At 37.1% G+C, this 21,456-nt stretch overlaps 1 protein-coding gene across 9 annotated transcripts in view; it reads left to right on the forward strand.

Annotated features, from left to right (window-relative positions):
- The window catches only part of NUMB (NUMB endocytic adaptor protein), a 205,040-nt gene that overhangs the window by 23,558 nt on the left and 160,026 nt on the right, over positions 1-21,456 (forward strand). Inside the window, exon 1 of one of the 9 annotated variants that reach the window (XM_056810702.1) lies at positions 19,641-20,603. The exons of 7 other annotated variants lie outside the window; for them this stretch is intronic. The gene's annotated coding sequence lies outside the window, so the exon portion shown is untranslated. Of the gene's footprint in view, positions 1-19,640; positions 20,604-21,456 lie in introns of those variants that run through there. One more of the 9 variants, XM_056810704.1, reaches the window with a different exon arrangement.

Here is a 21,456-nt window from a genome sequence, read left to right on the forward strand (position 1 = left end):
TAGGGACTACCATCTCATTCAAGTGACCAATATGATTGAATGTGGAGAGGAAAGTAATGTGTTAAAAGATTGGAAAGCTGTTATGAACAACCTTGTTGCTTTTCCTGCCTAGCTCCACCCAAAAGAGTCTGAGGGAAAGGAAAGAGAAAGGGCTACTGAACTCTCCTACCATGGGGTCTGGGTGGCTGGGTTGAGGGAAGAGTAGAGGGAAGATTAGGATATTCTAGTTATCTTCCTTTCCCCACATTGGCTCTTAAAAAAACCAAACCAAACTTTTTTTTTATTTATAAAATTCCAAGTAAAAATATTTCTACATACAAAGTAGATCAGGAAAAAAGAGAACTGTACATGAAATTTATGTACAGCTTTTTCTTTTTAAATATATAATGAATTCAACATGTAACTTTCAAAGCTGTTCTGCTTATTTGTAATTCTTTCTATGCTTTCTGTTCTAATGTACCTTGGCACTATTGTTGTTAGTATTTTTAAACCGGTATCTTCTGGCTTAAAATTGATACTAAGTATTGGTTCTGAGACATGTAAGGGGTAAAATTACAATTGGACTGAATATTTAATAAGAGTATGATCGCCAGGAATTAATTACTTAATTCCAAATGAATTACTCAAGTCAGAATGACTTTTATGGTAGTTTATTTACAAATAGAGAGAGAGAAAGTGAGGAAAAAGAGAGAGAGAGAAAAAGAGAGAGAGAGAGAGAGAGAGATAACTGCTCTGGCCTGGTCTGAACCAGGCAGGGCTTCAGAGGCCTCAGCAAAGGGGGGACACAGAGGATTAATTAAACAAGGCTTCCAGCCACAAGGCCTCCCCCAAGATGAGGGGCCTCTCCATAGGTTAGTGCCTCCAGAAAAGCCAAGGAAAGGGGGTCAGCCTTTTTACTTATCTACGTGTCAGTCTAAAGGGAAGCAGTCTGAAGTCTTAAGCCTGAGCTCCTCCAAGGCCAAGTTCAAAGGGGCAGAAACCCTTACAGGAAGTTTCCCATCATGTTTAAAGACAGTTATTTTCATCACTTCCTCTGCCTTTGATTCACTTTTACCTGGACCAACGGTAGCTTTAATTTTACTTCGGACTGCCCAGGGGCAGTCAGATTTTTTTGATTTGTCACTCACTAGCACATGTGGGTCATAGACCTCTTCTCCCCCCTCCTCCACTTAAGGATTAAGTGGGGGTGTATACATTCTTGGTGGCTAAAATCTAAAGAATAAATAGGGGAGAGTTAATCTCATCTTCACAGACAGAAGAGCAGGTAGGGGCTAGGCAACTGGAATTAAGTGACTTGTTCAGGGTCACATAGGTAGGAAGTGTTTGAGGCCAAATTTGAACTCAGGTTCTCCTAATTCTAGTTCTGGCACTTTATCCTCTGAGCCACCTAACTGCCCTTTCCTTGCATTATTCTTTTTTTTTTTTAATATAATAAAATAGCTAGCTTTTATTTTTTTTTTGTGTCAAAAAGTTTTTTTTTTTAATATATTTTATTTGATCATTTCCAAGCATTATTCGTTAAAGACATAGATCATTTTCTTTTCCTCCCCCCCACCCCCCATAGCAGACGCGTAAGTCCACTGGGCATTAGATGTTTTCTTGATTTGAACCCATTGCTTTGTTGATAGTATTTGCATTAGAGTGTTCATTTAAAGTCTATCCTCTGTCATGTCCCCTCAACCTCTGTATTCAGGCAGTTGCTTTTTCTCGGTGTTTCCACTCCCATAGTTTATCCTTTGCTTATGAATGGTGTTTTTTTTCTCCTGGATCCCTGAAAGTTGTTCAGGGACATTACACCGCCCCTAATGGAGAAGTCCATTACGTTCGATTATACCACAGTGTATTAGTCTCTGTGTACAATGTTCTCCTGGTTCTGCTCCTCTCGCTCTGCATCACTTCCTGGAGGTTGTTCCAGTCTCCATGGAACTCCTCCACTTTATTATTCCTTTGAGCACAATAGTATTCCATCACCAACATATACCACAGTTTGTTCAGCCATTCCCCAATTGATGGGCATCCCCTCGTTTTCCAGTTTTGGGCCACCACAAAGAGCGCAGCTATGAATATTTTTGTACAAGTTTTTGTGTCCATTATCTCTTTGGGGTACAGACCCAGCAGTGCTATGGCTGGGTCAAAGGGTAGATATTCTTTTGTCGCCCTTTGGGCATAGTTCCAAATTGCCCTCCAGAATGGTTGGATCAGTTCACAACTCCACCAGCAATGAATTAATGTCCCTACTTTGCCACATCCCCTCCAGCATTCATTACTTTCCTTTGCTGTTATGTTAGCCAATCTGCTAGGTGTGAGGTGATACCTCAGAGTTGTTTTGATTTGCATCTCTCTGATTATAAGAGATGTAGAACACTTCTTCATGTGCTTGTTAATAGTTTTGATTTCTTTATCTGAGAACTGCCTATCCATTTCCCTTGCCCATTTATCAATTGGAGAATGGCTTGATTTTTTGTACAATTGATTTAGCTCATTATAAATATGAGTAATTAAACCTTTGTCAGAGGTTTCTATGAAGATTTTTTCCCAATTTGTTGTTTCCCTTCTGATTTTAGTTATATTGGTTTTGTTTGTACAAAAGCTTTTTAGTTTGATGTAGTCAAAATTATTTATTTTACATTTTGTGATTCTTTCTATATCTTGCTTGGTTTTAAAGCCTTTCCCCTCCCAAAGGTCTGACATGTATACTATTCTGTGTTTACCCAATTTACTTATGGTTTCCTTCTTTATGTTTAAGTCACTCACCCATTTTGAATTTATCTTGGTGTAGGGTGTGAGGTGTTGATCTATTCCTAGTCTCTCCCACACTGTCTTCCAATTTTCCCAGCAGTTTTTATCGAATAGTGGATTTTTGTCCCAAAAGCTGGGATCTTTGGGTTTATCGTATACTGTCTTGCTGAGGTCGTTTTCCCCCAGTCTATTCCACTGATCTTCCTTTCTGTTTCTTAGCCAGTACCAAATTGTTTTGATGACTGCTGCTTTGTAATATAGTTTGAGGTCTGGGACTGCAAGGCCCCCATCATATGTGTTTTTTTTCATTATTTCCCTGGATATCCTTGATCTTTTGTTCTTCCAAATGAACTTTGTTATGGTTTTTTCTAAATCAGTGAAGAAGTATTTTGGTAGTTCAATGGGTATGGCACTAAATAGATAAATAAGTTTGGGTAGGATGGTCATTTTTATTATATTGGCTCGTCCTATCCATGAGCAGTTAATGTTTTTCCAATTGTTCAAGTCTAGTTTTAGTTGTGTGGCGAGTGTTTTGTAGTTGTGTTCATATAGTTCCTGTGTTTGTCTGGGGAGGTAGATTCCTAGGTATTTTATTTTGTCTAAGGTGATTTTGAATGGGATTTCTCTTTCTAGTTCTTGCTGCTGAGCTGTGTTGGAGATATATAGAAAAGCTGATGATTTATGTGGGTTTATTTTGTATCCTGCAACTTTGCTAAAGTTGTTGATTATTTCAATTAGCTTTTTGGTTGAATCTCTAGGATTCTTTAAGTAGACCATCATGTCATCCGCAAAGAGTGATAACTTGGTCTCCTCCTTGCCTATTCTGATGCCTTCAATTTCTTTATCTTCTCTAATTGCTACTGCTAGTGTTTCTAGTACAATGTCAAATAGTAGAGGTGATAATGGGCATCCTTGTTTCACTCCTGATCTTATTGGGAATGTATCTAGTTTATCCCCATTGCAGATGATATTAGCTGTTGGTTTTAGATATATACTGTTTATTATTTTTAGGAATGACCCTTCTATTCCTATGCTTTCTAGTGTTTTTAATAGGAATGGGTGTTGTATTTTATCAAAGGCTTTTTCTGCATCTATTGAGATAATCATGTGGTTCTTGCTAGTTTGCTTGTTGATGTGGTCAATTATGTGGATGGTTTTCCTAATGTTGAACCAGCCCTGCATCCCTGGTATGAATCCTACTTGATCATGGTGAATGATCCTTCTGATCACTTGCTGGAGTCTTTTTGCTAGTATCCTATTTAAAATTTTTGCATCTATATTCATTAGGGAGATTGGTCTATAGTTTTCTTTCTCTGTTTTTGACCTGCCTGGTTTTGGAATCAGTACCATGTTTGTGTCGTAAAAGGAGTTTGGTAGAACTCCCTCTTTGCTTATTATGTCAAATAGTTTGTATAGTATTGGGGTTAACTGTTCTCTGAATGTTTGATAGAATTCACAGGTGAATCCATCAGGCCCTGGGGATTTTTTCTTAGGAAGTTCTTTGATGGCTTGATGGATTTCAATTTCTGATATGGGATTATTTAAGAATTCTATTTCCTCTTCTGTTAGTCTAGGCAGTTTGTATTTTTGTATATATTCATCCATTTCTCCTAAATTGGTGTATTTATTGCCATATAATTGGGCAAAGTAATTTCTAATGATTGCCTTAATTTCCTCCTCATTGGAGGTGCTGTCCCCCTTTTCATCTTTAATGCTGTGAATTTGCTTTTCTTCCTTCCTTTTTTTAATTAGATTGACCAGTACTTTGTCTATTTTGTTTGTTTTTTCAAAGTACCAGCTTCTTGTCTTATTTATTAAATCAATAGTTCTATCACTTTCGATTTTATTAATTTCTCCCTTAATTTTTAGGATTTCTAATTTGGTTTTCTGCTGGGGGTTTTTAATTTGATCGCTTTCGAGTTTTTTCAATTGCATTTCCAATTGATTGATCTCTGCTCTCCCTTGTTTGTTAATATGAGCTTTCAGGGATATGAATTTGCCTCTGATTACCGCTTTGGCTGCATCCCAAAAGGTTTGAAAGGATGTTTCGCCATTGTCATTTTCCTTGATGAAATTATTAATTGTTTCTATGATTTCTTCTTTAGCTAAACGGTTTTGGAGTATCATATTGTTTAATTTCCAATTGGTTTTAGATTTGGTTTTCCATGTACCATTACTAATCATTATTTTTATTGCCTTGTGATCTGAGAAGGCTGCATTCATTATTTCTGCTTTTTTGCATTTGTGTGCTATGTTTCTGTGACCTAATGTATGGTCAATTTTTGTGAATGTGCCATGTGGTGCTGAGAAGAAGGTGTATTCCTTTTTATCCCTATTTATTTTTCTCCATATGTCTATTAATTCTAATTTTTCTAAGATTTCATTCACTTCTTTTACCTCTTTCTTATTTATTTTTTTATTTGATTTATCTAAATTTGATAATGGTTGGTTTAAGTCTCCCACTAGTATGGTTTTATTGTCTATTTCTTCCTTCAATTCTCCTAGTTTCTCCATTAGAAATTTGGGTGCTATATTATTTGGTGCATACATGTTGATTAATGATATTTCCTCATTGTCTAGAGTCCCTTTTAACAAAATATAATTACCTTCCCTATCCCTTTTGATCAGGTCTATTTTTGCATTGGCTTTATCAGATATCATGATTACCACTCCTGCCTTCTTTCTATCAGTTGAGGCCCAGAAGGTCTTACTCCATCCTTTAATTCTGACCTTGTGGGTGTCAACCCGCCTCATGTGTGTTTCTTGAAGACAACATATGGTAGGGTTTTGGATTCTAATCCATTCTGCTATTCGTCTACGTTTTATGGGTGAGTTCATCCCATTCACGTTCAAAGTTATGATTGTCATTTGTGGACTCCCTGGCATTTTGATTGCCTTCCCTAATTCTAACCTTTTCTTCTTCGGCTCTACCTTTTAGTCCAGTGATTTACTTTGAATCAGTCCCCCTTGTCCCCTCCCTTGATGTTTCCCTTTTTAGTCCCTCCCTTTTTGTTCCCTCCCCCTCCCCCCTCTCTTTCCCTCCCTTTTTGTTCTCCCTCTCCCCCTCCCTCCCTTGGTTTTCCCTTCTCCTTACCCTTGTTGGGTAAGATAGAATTCAAGATCCCAATGGATCTGGATGTTTTTCCCTCTCAGAGTTGATTTCCCTGAGATTGAGGTTTAAGTAAACCCCCCCCCCCTCTCTTCCTCTCCTTCTTATAGGAGTTTTCTTCCCCTCCCCTTCCCCTGTGAATCTTTGTGTGAGAACCATTATTCTATTTGGTCTTTCTTTACCCCCTATTTATACATTACATTTTCCCCACATATTAGTATACATAGGTTGATATAAATGTAGTCCTTATAGAAGAGAGTTTGAGTAAAAGAAGATAACATTTTTCCCCTTTCCTTAATATTTACCTTTTCAGGTATTCCTTGCTCTTTGATTTTCGGTATCAAACTTTCCACAGAGCTCTGGTCTTTTCTTTGCAAAAAGTTGGAAGTCTTCTATTTTGTTGAATGCCCATACTTTCCCTTGGAAGTATATAGTCAGTTTTGCTGGGTAGCTGATTCTTGGTTGGAGACCCAGCTCTCTTGCCTTTCTGAAGATCATGTTCCATGCCTTACGATCATTCAGCGTAGAACTTGCAAGGTCTTGTGTGACCCTGATTGGCATTCCTTTATATCTAAATTGTCTTTTTCTGGCTTCCTGTAGGATTTTTTCTTTTGTTTGATAGCTTTGGAATTTGGCAATTACATTCCTGGGAGTTGTCTTTTGGGGGTTTAGTGTAGAAGGTGTTCTGTGAGCTCTGTCAGTGGCTGTATTGCCCCCTTGTTCTAGAATCTCTGGGCAATTTTCTTTGATTATATCTTGTATCACCATGTCCAGTTTGGTGTTTATTTCTGGCTTTTCTGGGAGTCCAATTATTCTTAAATTTTCTCTTCTCCCCCTGTTTTCCAGATCTATCACCTTGTCGGTGAGATATTTTATGTTCTCTTCTAATTTCTTGGTGTTTTGGCTTTGCTTTATTAGTTCTTGCTTTAAAGCCTGGTTTTCTTTTACAGTTTGGTCAAACTGGTTTTGTAGATGCGTGAATTTCTTTTGCATCATTTCCCACTTTTCCTCCCAGAGGGCTTCCATCTTTTTGGTCCTTTCTGATTCAAATTCTTCATGGGTTTGTGGAGAGTTTCTATTTCCTTTGGAAGATTTTGGAGAATTTTCTTGTATATCTTCTTCTATCTGCTCTGTATTTTGTATTTTGGCTCCATAGAATGTGTCCAGAGTCGCCCCTTTCTTCTTATTTTTCTTGGTATTTTGGGGCTTCTGTGCTTCTGTGGAGTTTGTCATCTCTGAACGTGGAGGATTGGCTTTTCTTGTCTTTGTCTGGTGATCAGAGGCTTTAGTCCTGGGCAGATGTTGGTTCTATGAGCGTTCCCTGGGTTAAACTGAATATGCCTCACTGGAACTGGAATGGAAGGGTCGGACCACGAGGCCACACTCTCCCCCTGGCTCGATTTCCGGAAGTTGCCTTCAGAATCCCTGGCCGTGAGGCTGTTTCGTCGGCCTGCGGGGGGATGGGCTGCCGCTTCCCCAAGCTCCGAGAGCACAGACTTTCACTGAGACTTGGATAGCAGGATCCAGCCCGTGAGGCTGTCTTGCCCGCCCTGAGGGTTGCTGTTGTTTTGACCAGCTCTCTGCAGCGGAGGCCCCAGGCAGTAACTTTCACCCAGACCGACCAGCTCTTTGCAGCAGAGGCCCCAGGCAGTAACTTTCACCCGGACCAACCGGCTCTCTGCAGCGGAAGCCCCAGGCAGTAACTTTCACCCGGACTGGGACTTGGGTAGAAGACCCTGAGGGTTGTTGTTCCTCAGACCCTGCTCTCTGAGCCCGGCACGGCTGCCGCTTCCGGGAGCCTTGGACTCTGCGCTCCTACCCCTGAGGTCCGAGGGATCTCGGGTTCTGGCTTTTAAGGGGAGCCGTACCTTTTGAACCGGGTCCAGGTCCAGGAGGAGGGTTCCCAGGGTCTGTGCTGTTGATCGTTTTGAATTTCGGCGCCTTAGGAGCTTCTAGTTTGAGATCGGTCGGGAAGGGTTTTCCGGAGATCTGAACTTCAGCTTTCTCTAAGCCGCCATCTTAACCGGAAGTCTCCTTGCATTATTCTTGACTGATATCCATTTAGTTGTCAAATCTTGTTGTTTCTACTTCTGCAACTTCTCTTACTCTGACCCAGTTATGATCCTCACCACCTCTCTCCTGGACTGTTGCAATAGCCTTCTAATTGTTCCCTCTGCTTTAAGTCTCCAAGGCTATCCTTGAGTCAAAATAGTTTTCCTGAAATGCTGGTTTAACATTCCATTGCCTTGTTCAGTGTACTCCAGATATGAACCATTTAGCATTCAGAGTGTTTTACATTTTGGCCTGTCATCCTTTTTAACCTTATTATCCCTTTAATACTATGCATTAGATCATTGTCTGCATTCTAAAATTCAACCAGACTGACCTTGCTGATTCTCACCTGTGATACTATATCTCCATCTCTGTACTCTTTGCATTGCCATTCTTTAAATCTAAAATGCACTCACGCTCCTGCTTATTGGAAATCTCCTTTCCTTTAAGACCCAGCTTAATGGGATGGCTAGGTAGAATAGTGGTTATAATGAGAGCCAGGACTGGAGTTAGAAAGACCTGGGTCCAAATCTGACCTCAGACATTTCCCAGGTGTATGGGCAAGTCACTTAACCCCAATTGCCTAGACCATGCTTCTCTGCTGTCTTAGAATTGATATTAAGACAAGAAATTCAACTAAGACTGAACTTTCGTACCTCCTCCATGACGCCTTTCTGATCTCTCCCTGCTTTCCTCCCCCACCAGTTGTTAGCACTCCATCAGAATTATCTTGTATTTTTTAATATATTCTGAATATACTTAAAGTCTGCATTCATATTGTTTCTCCTAATGTAAACTTCTTGAAGGTAGGGATTGTTTTATTTTTGTCTTTGTGATCCTGTCATTGGAATAGTGCCTGACACATGTTATCTGCTAAAAAGATGCTTACTGATTAATTAACTATAAAAAAGGATTGGATTTGGTAGAGCAGTATAGAGCTATAAAAGTTCTCTTCCCATACTTTGAGTGAATTAAAATTACTCAAGATCAAGGAATCTTGAATGCAATAACAGAGAAAATTTAAGAATTCTGACTGGAGTTAGAAGATGTGGGTTCAAGTGTAACCTTCATTACTTTTTACTTCTATAACCTTGGGCATATTTCACCTAATCCCATTGAACATTGGTTTCCTCATCTGTAATGAGGTTAGGTTAGATTCTTAAGTCACCTTAAAGCACCTCAAAGGTATTTTCTGTCTCTGAATCTATGACTCTATGAACTTATGTTTTGACTTCTGTTAATATCAAGCAAAGAATAATGTAGATTAAGACATTTAACATTCTTAATTGTGAAAAAACACATTTGGTTAAACGGCATTGTAGAGACAATTAGTTCCATAGCAACAAGACTGTAAGTGTCAGGAGGAGGTGGGATTTTGTGATTTGACAGTGTGGTTTCGCTGTACTGTACTGTGTTGATACTGTGATATAAAATTATTTTTTCAGGGCAAGTTGTATAAGTTACATATGCCTATAGATAGTGGTAGCAAGGCAGCTAGTTAGCTCAGTAGATTGAGCACTGGACTTGAATTCAGATGTGGACTCTGATACTTAACTATCTGTGTGAGCATAATCAAAACACTCCTCTTTAGGCAGTCTCTTCCTATGTGATAGTAATAGTATCTCTCTTGTAGGGTTCTTGTGATGATCAAATGTGATACTGTTTAATTGCTTGATTACATGGGTCGAGGTGGATAAGATTGGGGATGTAGACCCTAAATGAATATCCTAGTGCAAACATCAACAACATGGAAATAGGTTCTGATCAAGGACACATGTAATACCCAGTGGAATTGTGCGTTGGCTATGGAAGGGGTGGGGAGAGGGGAGGGAGGAATAGAATATGATTTTTGTAACCAAGGAATGATGTTTGAAATTGACCAAATAAAATTTTTTTTAAATGTGATATTGTTTACAAACCTTAAAGTGGCTCCTAAATATTAACTATTATTATTTGTAGTTTCCTGCTAATGATGAATGAAAACATAGCTATTAAGTTACTATGTGCCAATTATTATCTCAACTGCTGAGCATACAAATAGAAAAAGTGTGACAGGCCTTATTCTAAAAAAGCTTATACTTTATTTTTATTCAGTTTTATTTTGAAATTTTTATTTAGTCAATTTAGAACATTTCCCCTTGGTTACAAGAATCATATTCTTTCCCTCCCCTACCCCTCCCCTTTCCTGTTACCGATGCTCGATTCTACTGGGTTTTATATGTATCCTTGATCAAAACCTATTTCCATGTTGTTGATGTTTGCAGTAGGATGATCATTTAGAGTTTACATCCCCAATCATATCCCCTCTACCCATGTATTCAAGCAGTTGTTTTTCTTCTGTGTTTCTACTCCCACAGTTTTTCCTCTGAATGTGGATAGTGTTCTTTCTGATAAATCCCTCCGAGTTGTTCTGAATCACTGCATTGCCACTAATGGAGAAGTCCATTACATTAGATTATACCACAGTGTATCAGTCTCTGTGTATAATGTTCTCCTGGTTTTGCTCCTTTCACTCTGCATCAGTTCCTGGAGGTTGTTCCAGTTCACATGAAATTCCTCCAGTTCATTATTCCTTTGAGCACAATAATATTCCTTCACCAACAGATACCACAGTTTGTTCAGCCATTTCCCAATTGAAGGGCAGCCCCTCATTTTCCAATTTTTTTTTGCCACCACAAAGAGCGCAGATATGAATATTCTTGTACACATCTTTTTCCTTATTATCTCTTTGGGGTACAAACCCAGCAGTGCTATGGCTGGATCAAAGGGCAGAATGTCTTTTAGTGCCCTTTGGGCATAGTTCCAAATTGCCCTCCAGAATAGTTGGATCAATTGACAACTCTACCAGCAATGCATTAATGTCTCAATTTTGCCACATCCCCTCCAACATTCATTACTTTCCTTTGCTGTCATGTTAGCCAATCTACTAGGTGTGAGGTGGTATCTCAGAGTTGTTTTGATTTGCATTTCTCTGATTATAAGAGATTTAAAACATTTTTTCATGTGCTTATTAATAGTTTTGATTTCTTTATCTGATAATTGCCTATTCGTGTCCCTTGCCCATTTATCAATTGGTGGAATGGCTTGATTTTTTTTTGTACAATTGACAAGCTCTTTATAAATTTGAGTAATTAGACCTTTGTCAGAGGTTTTTGTTATGAAGATTTTTTCCCCCAATTTGTTGCTTCCCTTATGGTTTTGGTTGCATTGGTTTTGTTTGTACAAAACCTTTTTAATTTAATGTAATCAAAATTATTTATTTTACATTTTGTGATTTTTTTCCCCCCTAACTTTTGCTTGGTCTTAAAATCTTTCCTTTTCCAAAGATCTGACATGTATACTGTTCTGTGTTCACCTAATTTACTTATAGTTTCCTTCTTTATATTCAAGTCATCCACCCATTCAGAGTTTATCTTGGTGTAGGGTGTCAGATATTGATCAAACCCAATCTTTCCCATACTGTCTTCCAGTTTTCCCAGCAGTTTTTATCAAATAGTGGATTTTTGTTCCAAAAGCTGGGATCTTTGGGTTTTATATAATCGTCTTGCTGAGGTCACTTACCCCAAGTATATTCCACTGATTCTCCTTTCTGTCTCTTAGCCAGTACCATATTGTTTTGATGACCACTGTTTTATAGTATAGTTTGAGATCTGGTTGGTACTGCTAGGCCACCTTCCTTTGCATTTTTTTTTCATGATTTCCCTGGATATCCTTGATCTTTTGTTCTTCCAAATGAACTTTGTTTTGTTTTTTTCTAATTCAGTAAAAAAATTTTTTGGTAGTTCGATGGGTATGGCACTAAATAAATAAATAAGTTTGGATAGGATTGTCATTTTTATTATGTTAGCTTGTCCTACCCATGAGCAATTAATGTTTTTCCAATTATTTAGATTTAGTTTTAATAGTGTGGAAAGTGTTTTGTTGTTGTGTTCATATAGTTCCTGTGTTTGTCTCAGCAGATAGATTCCTAAGTATTTTATATTGTCTAGGGTGATTTTAAATGGAATTTCTCTTTTCTAATTCTTGCTGCTGTGTTGGAAATATATAGGAATGCTGATGACTTATGTGGATTTATTTTGTATCCTGCAATTTTGCTAAAGTTGTTGATTATTTCTACTAGCTTTTTAGTTGATTCTCTAGGATTCTTTAAGTAGACTATCATATCATCCGCAAAGAGTGATAGGTTGGTCCCCTTGTTTCACTCCTGATCTTACTGAGAAGGCTTCTAGTTTTCCCTATTGGAGATTATACTTGCTGATGGTTTTAGATATATACTGTTTATTATTTTTAGGAAAGGCCCTTTATTCCTATGCTTTCTAGCGTTCTCAATAGGAATGAGTGTTGTATTTTATCAAAGCCTTTTTTTCCCATCTATTGAGATAATCATGTGATTTTTGTCAGTTTGCTTGTTGATATGGTCAGTTATGTGGATGTTTTTCCTAATATTGAACCATCCTTGCATTCCTGATATAAATACCACCTGATCATGAATAACCCTTGTGATCACTTGCTGGAGTCTTTTTGCTAGTATCCTATTTAAGATTTTTGGTTCTCAACTGACTAAATTAAAAAAAAAAAAGATTTTTGCATCTATGTTCATTAGGGAGATTGGTCTATAGTTTTCTTTCTCTGTTTTTGACCTGTCTGGCTTTGGAATCAGTACCATATTTGTGTCATAAAAGGAATTTGGTAGAACTCCCTCTTTGCTTATTGTGTCAGATGGTTTGTATAGTATTGGGATCAGTTGTTCTTTGAATGTCTGATAAAATTCATTTGTGAATGCATCTGGTCCTGGGGATTTTTTCTTAGGGAATTCTTTGATAGCTTTTTCAATTTCTTTTTCTGATATGGGGTTATTTAGGTATTCTATTTCTTCTGTCAGTCTAGGTAATTTATAGTTTTGTAAATATTCATCCATATCGCCTAGATTGCCATATAATTAGACAAAATAGTTTTTAATGATTACCTTAATTTCCTCTTCATTAGGAGTGAGATCACTCTTTCCATCTTTGATACTGTTAATTTGTTTTTTTCTTTTTTCTTTTTAATTAGATTGATCAGTACTTTGTCTATTTTATTTGGTTGGTTTTTTCAAAGTACCATCTTCTAGTCTTATACACTTTAACTTAGGACAACTGCGTGGTGTAAAAAAAAGGTCTGCAAAGCACAGGGGCAAAGGGGGTCTTGCTGCCCAGGAATTCTTAGGGTCTGAAGCACATAGAGGCAAGGGCATATTGTAAGTCTGTGAGCACCTTAGGAAGTAGGATAGGGCAGGTGACAAGGCTAGCTGTCTTCCATCTCACTAGAAACCATAGAATTGGTGACTCCCATTTCTAAGCTGGAAGGATGGGTTCTGGAATGTCTAGAACTCTGGGAATGAATTTATGAGATGTGTGCCAGAGGGGCCACTCAGAGCCCTTTCTGTGGGCATGCACACTGTTTCCCTAGCACAGAGTTCACCAGAGTTCATTACTAGAAAGCCAGGGGCCAGGCTGCTCCCCTCCCCCTCTCTACACCCACCTAAGGACATTTCTCACATCACCCACCTCTCTAAAGATCCATCATCACTGGTCTAGGGGGTGAGGGAAGGATGAGAAAGGAAGGCAAAAGGGTGATGGGTTAGTTTTTTTTTAATGTAGGATGACAGCTGTATACCATTACAACATTGAAGCATGTAGATATGAAGAAAATTTTGAATTTTTTTCATTTGTTAAAATTTTTTTTTCTGTCCAAGATTCCTTTTCTCTCCTTCACTGGAAGTGCAGTAGCCTATTCATTGACCTAGTTTTCACTGCTGGTTGGCATGAAAGCCTTGACCTGCTCAGTTTTTCCAACCTGGCCTGGTTCACCCTTTCTTAGTGTTCTCATGCCCCCCTGCTCCTGGGCACTTACCATATTGGTGCCAGATCTTATAGGAATGCCAGATGTGTTTTATCCCTAAAGTAGCTGAACTCCTGAGTAAAAGTAATCCTCCAGCCTCAGCTTCTCCCAGTAGCAGGGACTAAGGGTATTTGCCACCTTGCCCTGCCCCTCTATTAAGTTTCTGATGAGTATACGCATTTTTAATTTTTGCACTGAAAAATACAATTGATGGAAGGACAACTCTATAGCCAAAACAATTCTAAAGTCTGTTCCCAGAAAATATAAGCTTAAATTGGGTTCTTAATTTGCAAAGTGATCCCTTACCAGCCACAAACAGTAGGGGAAATTTTAACTTGTAAAAATGGACAGTGACAGTCTCATAATGACCTAAGATTGAGTGCTTGCTTAATGGAATCTTTTTCCCAGAAAAGTTTGCCTTTGGAAGAAAGTTCAGGCTTTCTGTAGTGTTTTATGTGAGGCATTTTCATAAAAGTCTTTCAATGCAAATGTTTAAAGTTAACACCATTCCCTAGATTAAAAATTGACCAGACAATGAGGTTATTGAGATTTGTGCCCAGTAAAACCTAAAGTAGGGTCACTCAGAAGATTAGATTTATTCAGATGTACATGATATGATAACACATGAATAAAAATTCTTGAAATTCTTTTACTTTCTGAGCTGCCTGTACCCTTGAAACCACTGAATATTTGTTGTCAGTAGATTAGGATTAGTAAAGAAATTTATAAATTGGTAATAGCCATGTGTGTGGTTCTCTTGAGGATAAAAAAAGGTGGAGTACATTTCTGTTAATGCTTGCTTGTGACTTTTGTGGCTTCTCTCTTCTGATTTGGTAGAAGTTGTGAGGGTGGTATAGATTTTTAAATTTTTAAAAATCTTTACTTTCTGTCTTAGCATTGATATTAAGTATTGGTTTCAAGGCAGAACAGTAGGGGCTGGGCAGTTGGGGTTGTTACTCTCCCAGGTTCACATAAGCTGGGAAATGTCTGAGGTCATATTTGAACTCTGGACCCACTGAACCACTTAGCTGCCCTGCAGTAGATGTTTGGAAAGAGGTCTCCCAGACCATGGGGCAGCTTGACTATAGAAAAAGCAATCATTTGGGAATTAGGAAATATTAATTCTTTCAAGTTCTGACTTTGACACTGCAATGAGCAATGAGGAAAGGCATTGAGTTTCTGCATTTCATCTCAGTTTTCTTGCTGTAAAATGAAGGCATTGAATTAGATAATTGATTACTAACTGCCTACTCTAAAATTCTATACTTTTCTAATTTCTTTGACTCAGTGGAGAAAGGAACTGATAGGAGATTATAGTACTTTTACTCTGCCCAGGGTTCTAACTTTTGTAGATAATAAAGGGCTACAAGTTTAAAGCAAAACTTAGTTCCTGAGAAATCTGCTGAAATACTTGACTTATTACTTGGCATGTGTTTAAGTGTTTTGGAATTTGGGTTATCTCAGCTATTAATATTATCTTGATTTTCCTCCTCTGACACTCCTTATTGGCACATGGATTAGGCTAGAATTAAGTAGAGTTGTTTGAGTGTTATTGTCTAGACATTTAAGGAATCTTCAATCTTTAACTCCAGCCTACCAGCCTTAACATTAGTTGAATGAGTGAATATTGAAAAAGCATTTATTAAGTATTTACTATATGCCATTACTCATTTTACAGATGAGGAAATTGAGGCCCACAGAAGTTAAGTAATCTGCCCAAGGTCATAAAATAACTTGTAGACCCAAGATTAAACTCAAATTTTGAGCTTAGCACTCTTAGCACCCAGTCAAGTGTTCTTTCTGTTTGTCCTTCATAGTTTCCTAAACTGACCTCCCTATTCTTTTTTTTTTTGGCGGGGGTGGTGGTGGTGGTGGTGGGTTATTTAATTAGTTAATTTAGAATATTTTTCCATGATTACAAGATTCATGTTCTTTCCTTCCCCTCCCCCCAAACCCCTCCGGTAGCTGACAGCAATTCCACTGGCTTTTACATGTCTGACCTCCCTATTTCTGTCAATGGTACTTGTTCTTAGTTATCTTGTTTGAAATCTTTCAAGTCATTTTTAGTTCTCTTCTTTTCCTCCTATATCTAATCAGTCAACATATTGTGTTGATCCTCCTTAAAATATTGCATGGCATCCCTTGCTTTTTTTTCACAGCAGCTACTCTCTGAGTTTATATCTAGACTAATGTTTCAGCCAATTCCTAATGAGTACTTAGGTCAATGGCTTATTTTCTGTTTTGGTCTATCTTGCATACTACCCAGTTTAATCTTCCAAAGCAATTTCAAAGGTTTAGGTTTGTAGCTACATTTTTACCACTTCCTGGGAATTTGTGCCTCATTTCCTCCCCTTTATATGGTAATAATGGCCTATCCTTTGAAGCATGAGGTGGGTGTAGACCTGTAACCTGTCCTCATTTGAAGGGATTCATTTGAAGGGATCTCTTGTTGGTGACAGAGAGGTGCATAACTCATCCAGTATCTGAGAGTGACTCCAACTCATCCAAGTGCTTAATAACCCTAACTTTCTTGTTTCCTAGCACCCTTAGTGTTGGAGTAGTTTTCTCATGGTGCTTCATGACCACCTTTTGGTCAATGGAAAGTAATACTAACAGTTCTGTTTATTAATTAGTTATGGTTAACAAGTATTTATGCCCTATCAACTTAGCAGCTTTAAAAAAAAAAAAACTAGTACATATGAATTGAAAGAAAATTTGGCTTTAAAAAAAAATCCTTACCTTCTATTAGTTCTAAGGCAGAAGTTGGCATTAAATTATCTGTCCAGGGTTACACAGCTAGGAAGTACCAGAATCACCTGTCCCTAAACCTGGCTCTCAATCCAGTGAGCTATCCCCCCAAATTTTATTTTTTTATTTCATTCTTATAAGCACAAGTGCTTCCTAATGGGACAAGTGTGCCTGGTAAACATTGAACAATTTCTCAAACCTCACAATCAAATTGGACACTCCTCATTTCCTGTTCTGTACTGATTTTCTCTTGATATTTATAACATTTATCATAGCAACCACCAAAAACTCAGCAAGCTGAGGTAAAATGTCACAAATTAGAAAGTTTGAAGAGTTACACTTGAGAATATTTCAAAGAAATGTAGCACTATCTAATGGTTAAAATGTAAACTACCTTGAACTAGTATTGGTGTCCTACAATCACTGTGTTTCTCTTGAAAATTTAATATAAATCTCCTGCTGTTCACTTCAGAGCAAGGTTTTGCAAGGATCCAACTGGAGAAAAATAAGGGCAGAAGGATGGCATGTGGGGAGCATGTTGATTGTGCATTCCTTTTATTAAAGGGCCTATCAAAAGGGTCTAAAAAGCAAGTCCTATTTTTCTTACATTTGGTTTATGGAATGGTCGCTTACATGTAGAATGAGAGGGTTGGATGGTATGATTTCTAAGGTCCAATATTAGTTTTAGCATGCTATAATTTTGTCATTTCCCTGCTCAGAAATTTGCTAAACCATTAATGAATCCTCTTTGCCTACAGAATATAATCCTTTAGACTGTTGTTATAATTGTACTGGGTTAATGTCTTAACTGTATTTCATCTGTTACTCATTTAGCTATATGGCTATTCCAGACAAAACTAATCCTTTAGCACTTGAACTGTATATAAATTTTTGCAAATGCATGTTTTGTGGCATGTATTATTTTTTGGAGAAGCATAGGTGAGAAAATGAGGTACAAAACTATTTGATGTAAGAAAGAATTTGAAAAGTTTTAATTCTTTTTTTGTGAGTATATTCGAGTCTTTACTGTAGATCCTAAATCTTTTAATTTATTATAGGATCATAGATTTAAAAGTGAAAAGGGCCTCAGAGGTCATCCAATCCAATCCCCTCCTTCTACAGATAAGAAAGGTGAGAAATTGAAAGGGTAAGGAGTTTGCCCAACATCACATGGTTAGAACCAGAGAAGAGTTTCAAGTTTAGCTTCTTGTGCCTAAAAATCTAGTGTAATGCCACAAAGATCTTTTTTTCTCTAGGTATAATATAGAGAAAATTCTTTTAAAATATATATTTTTTAAATTACAAACTTAAAAAACACTAATAAATATTTTAGCATACTGTGACAAGGAAAAGGTTTACAATACAAAGAAAAACAAAGAAAGGGTTTATAAGAGATGGTGAGCTTCTATTATATACCTTTTTTTGGTCTTGTTTGTATAATTCAAATTTAACATGCTAGTTTCAACACTAGGCTGCTTTTCTGTCCCTTTCTCAACTTCCTTCTGCTTTTTTCAAAATGATTTGTTGATGCCTCCCCCTCCCCCCGTTTTTTTTTTTAATCTTCAATTTCTGTTTTAGAATCATCTCTTCTTTCCAAGGCAGAAGAGCAATAAGGGCTAGGCAATTGATTTCACAATGCTAGAAAGTGTCTGAAGTTAAATTTGAACCCAGGACCCTCCTGTCTCCAAGCCTGGCTCAATCTACTGAGCAACCTAACTGCCTCATTTCCCCTTTGTTTTGTATCACTTTTGCTACCTCCTCAATTGACTCTTCTCTGAAAAACAATCAAACAAATAAAAACACTCTCTTGTAACATAAATATAGTCTCATAAAACAAATTTACATATCAAATGTGTCTGAATATATATATGTCAGATCTGTACTTATGAATTCATCACTTTTCTGGTAAGAATTGGAAAGCATAATTGATCATTTATCTTTGGAAATTGTAATTGCCCATTGCTGATCAGAGTTCTTAAGTATTTTTAAGTTATTTTCCTTTTAAATGTTTTAGTCACTGTATGAATTAATTTCCTGGGGAATTATTTTCACTTCACCTTGAAATTGTTCATACAAATCTTATTATGTTCTTATATCATGTCCTCAACCATTCTCTAATTGATTGCCACCCATTTGATTTTTCAATTCTTTACTATGATAAAAAGTGTTGCTGTGATCTTTTGTATATATAAGGCTTTTCCCTTTTTATTCGGTCCCTTTGGAGTATGGACCTTATAGCAGTATAGCTGGGTCAATGGTTATGTACGTGTTAGCAACTTTTAGAAGATAGTTGTCTGCTTTAAATGCATTAGTGTGTATCTGCCTATTCTTCTACAACTTTATAATGAGGGAGTTTTCCTTTTTTCCTTTATTTATATTTGTCCATATGATGGATGTGATGATGTGCGTTTGAATAATTTTAATTTACATTTCTCTTATTGATTTAGAGTGTTTTTATATAATTGTTGATAGCTTCCCCTTTTCTAAGAAATACTTGTTCATTTACATTCCCCATTTTTTCTATTGGTGAATAAATGGTTCTCATAAGAATCAACAATAATACCTCGATTTTCATTGACATTGGTTATCATTCATCAGTTTTGGTTTTCATTGATTTTTTTCAAAACATTTGTCTGTTTTTGTCAGGTGTCTCAGATTTCTTTGGGGTACCCACTTGACCTTGATGCTAATTTTGTGAAAACAAAGGGCAACCCATGTGTTCTGCTCAGTGTGAGCAATATATGTATTGAAAAGCAAATAAATCCACTTATCCTTACAGATAGCAAACAAAATTCAGATAAAGCGTACAGAGGAGAATTTATACCTGACTATACAAAATGAATGAGCTCTCTTTTTTGGGAGTGAGATATCTCATCTCAGTCAAGTAGAAATTCTCCCATAGTATCTCAACTGAGAAGAAGGACATAATCAAGGTAACAACTCCTCTACATGTCAGCTTCTTTCCAAAGTCTTTCCAGATAATGCCTTGATACCTACCGTCCTTATGGAAGGAGATTTCCCTTCCAAACAATAACTTTTCTCCCCACCTTGCTGTCTTCCATACGCCAAGAAGAGTCTTCAGAAAGGTAGATGACATGTTACATGTTCATTTATTCTTTACATTAGTCTTTTATATTGATTTTATATTCATTTCTTACTGTTTTTAGTATTAAACACTATATTCTCTATAAAATGTGTTTTTGGTATGTATTTTGGAGTGTCTAGATCAAATTGGATTTACATTGATTTCTATGGAAAATAATTGCACCTGGTTTTTGTTGGTTTTCGTTGGTTTGGGATTTTGCAGATTGTTTTCTAATTGATTATCAATGAAAACAAGGGTATCATTGTATTTGTACCAATTCCCAATATATCTTGAATATTAGACTTTTATTGGAGAAATTTGCTACAGATGTTTTCTTCCCTAGCTAATTGTTTCCCTTCTAATTCTAAGTGCATTGATTTTGCCTGAGGAACAGCTTTTCAAGTTTATGTAATGAAAATTTTTCTTTTTTTTTTTCCTGTAAGCATACCTATCCCTTGTCTGGTCCTGAATATCAACGCTCTATAATTGTTAAGGGTATCATGGTAACTGGTCCTCTGATTTGCTTATGATATGACCTTTAATTAAGTAGGTCTTAAACCAATTGGAATTTATTGTGGATAGATTGTGTGAGATGTTGGTCTAAACCTGATTTGTGTCAAACTGTTTCTTGCTTTTTGTTATTATTGTTGTTGAATAATGAGTCTCTGAAGTTGGAGACCTTGGCTTTGTCACTCTGTCCTGCCATGTTTGATTGCTTCTGAATCTTGTGTATCTAATTGATTGCAGTGGTCTTTGACTTTTCTATTTTTTAACCAACATTAAAGATTTTTGATGATTATTGTTCTGTAGTTTTGTTTGAATTTTGATAATGTTTGGCTATTTTCCTTCTCACTTTTTTTTCATTATTTCCCTTCAGGTTTTTGACCTTTTGTTTTTACAGATGAATTTTATTATTGTTTTTCTAGGCTCTTAAAGTATATCCCTTTGGTGGTTTGAGTGGTATGTCACTAAATCTATAAACTAATTTAGGTGAGTATTGTCATTTTATGTTGTGATGGCTCTATCAGTTTAACCTCTGCATTTATTTTGGTCTGACTTTTTCTGTAAAGAGTGTTTTTAGGTTATAATAATAGAATTAAAAAAAAAACAAACCCACTACCACCTGTCTTAGAATCAATACTAGGTTTTGGTTCCAAGGTAGAAGAGATGTAAGGGGTAGGCAATGAGGGTTAAGTGATTTGTCATGGGTCACATAGCTAGAAAGTGTTAGAGATCACATTTGAACCCAGGACCTCAGGTCTCCAGGCCTGACTTTCTATCCGCTGAATTACCTAGCTGCCCCTCAGGCAGTTTTTCTACAGCTGTATGACTGTGGGAGATGTTGATGTTGGGTTACTTCTGTCTGGCTATTTGGGTTAGAGTCCTAACTAGTGTTAGTTACTATGGCTACCTGCTCTTTGGCCAGCTGCTAACAGCTTTATACAGTCACTGTGGTCTATGCATGTCTTCTTGTCTACAGGATCCTTTTCTTACCTCAAAAAATTTAAGAGCAAAAACCAAAAGGAAATCAATGAAATCCTTCCTCTTTGAGTTTCTATTTATATTACACAATGTAGATGAAATTCAAGAGGGTCTTGAAACCCTGCTTCTGCCTTTCAGGGGGAATACCTCAAGGGAAATGACCTTGTTGATAAATTATTGAACTTCCTTACTTTCCAACTGAAATGATAAACCACACCATTTCCTTTTTCCTCTCATTTCATACACTAAATAAACATTTATTTGCTTTTGGGAGTGGGGGTTGAGAGGAGCTTTGCACTGTCAAATGATATGGGCCATGGCCTTTTGAATTAATTTTTAATGCTATACTTCTATCAGTCAA

Source organism: Monodelphis domestica, chromosome 1 (genome assembly GCF_027887165.1).
Source record: "Monodelphis domestica isolate mMonDom1 chromosome 1, mMonDom1.pri, whole genome shotgun sequence".
Lineage (NCBI taxonomy): Eukaryota > Metazoa > Chordata > Mammalia > Didelphimorphia > Didelphidae > Monodelphis > Monodelphis domestica.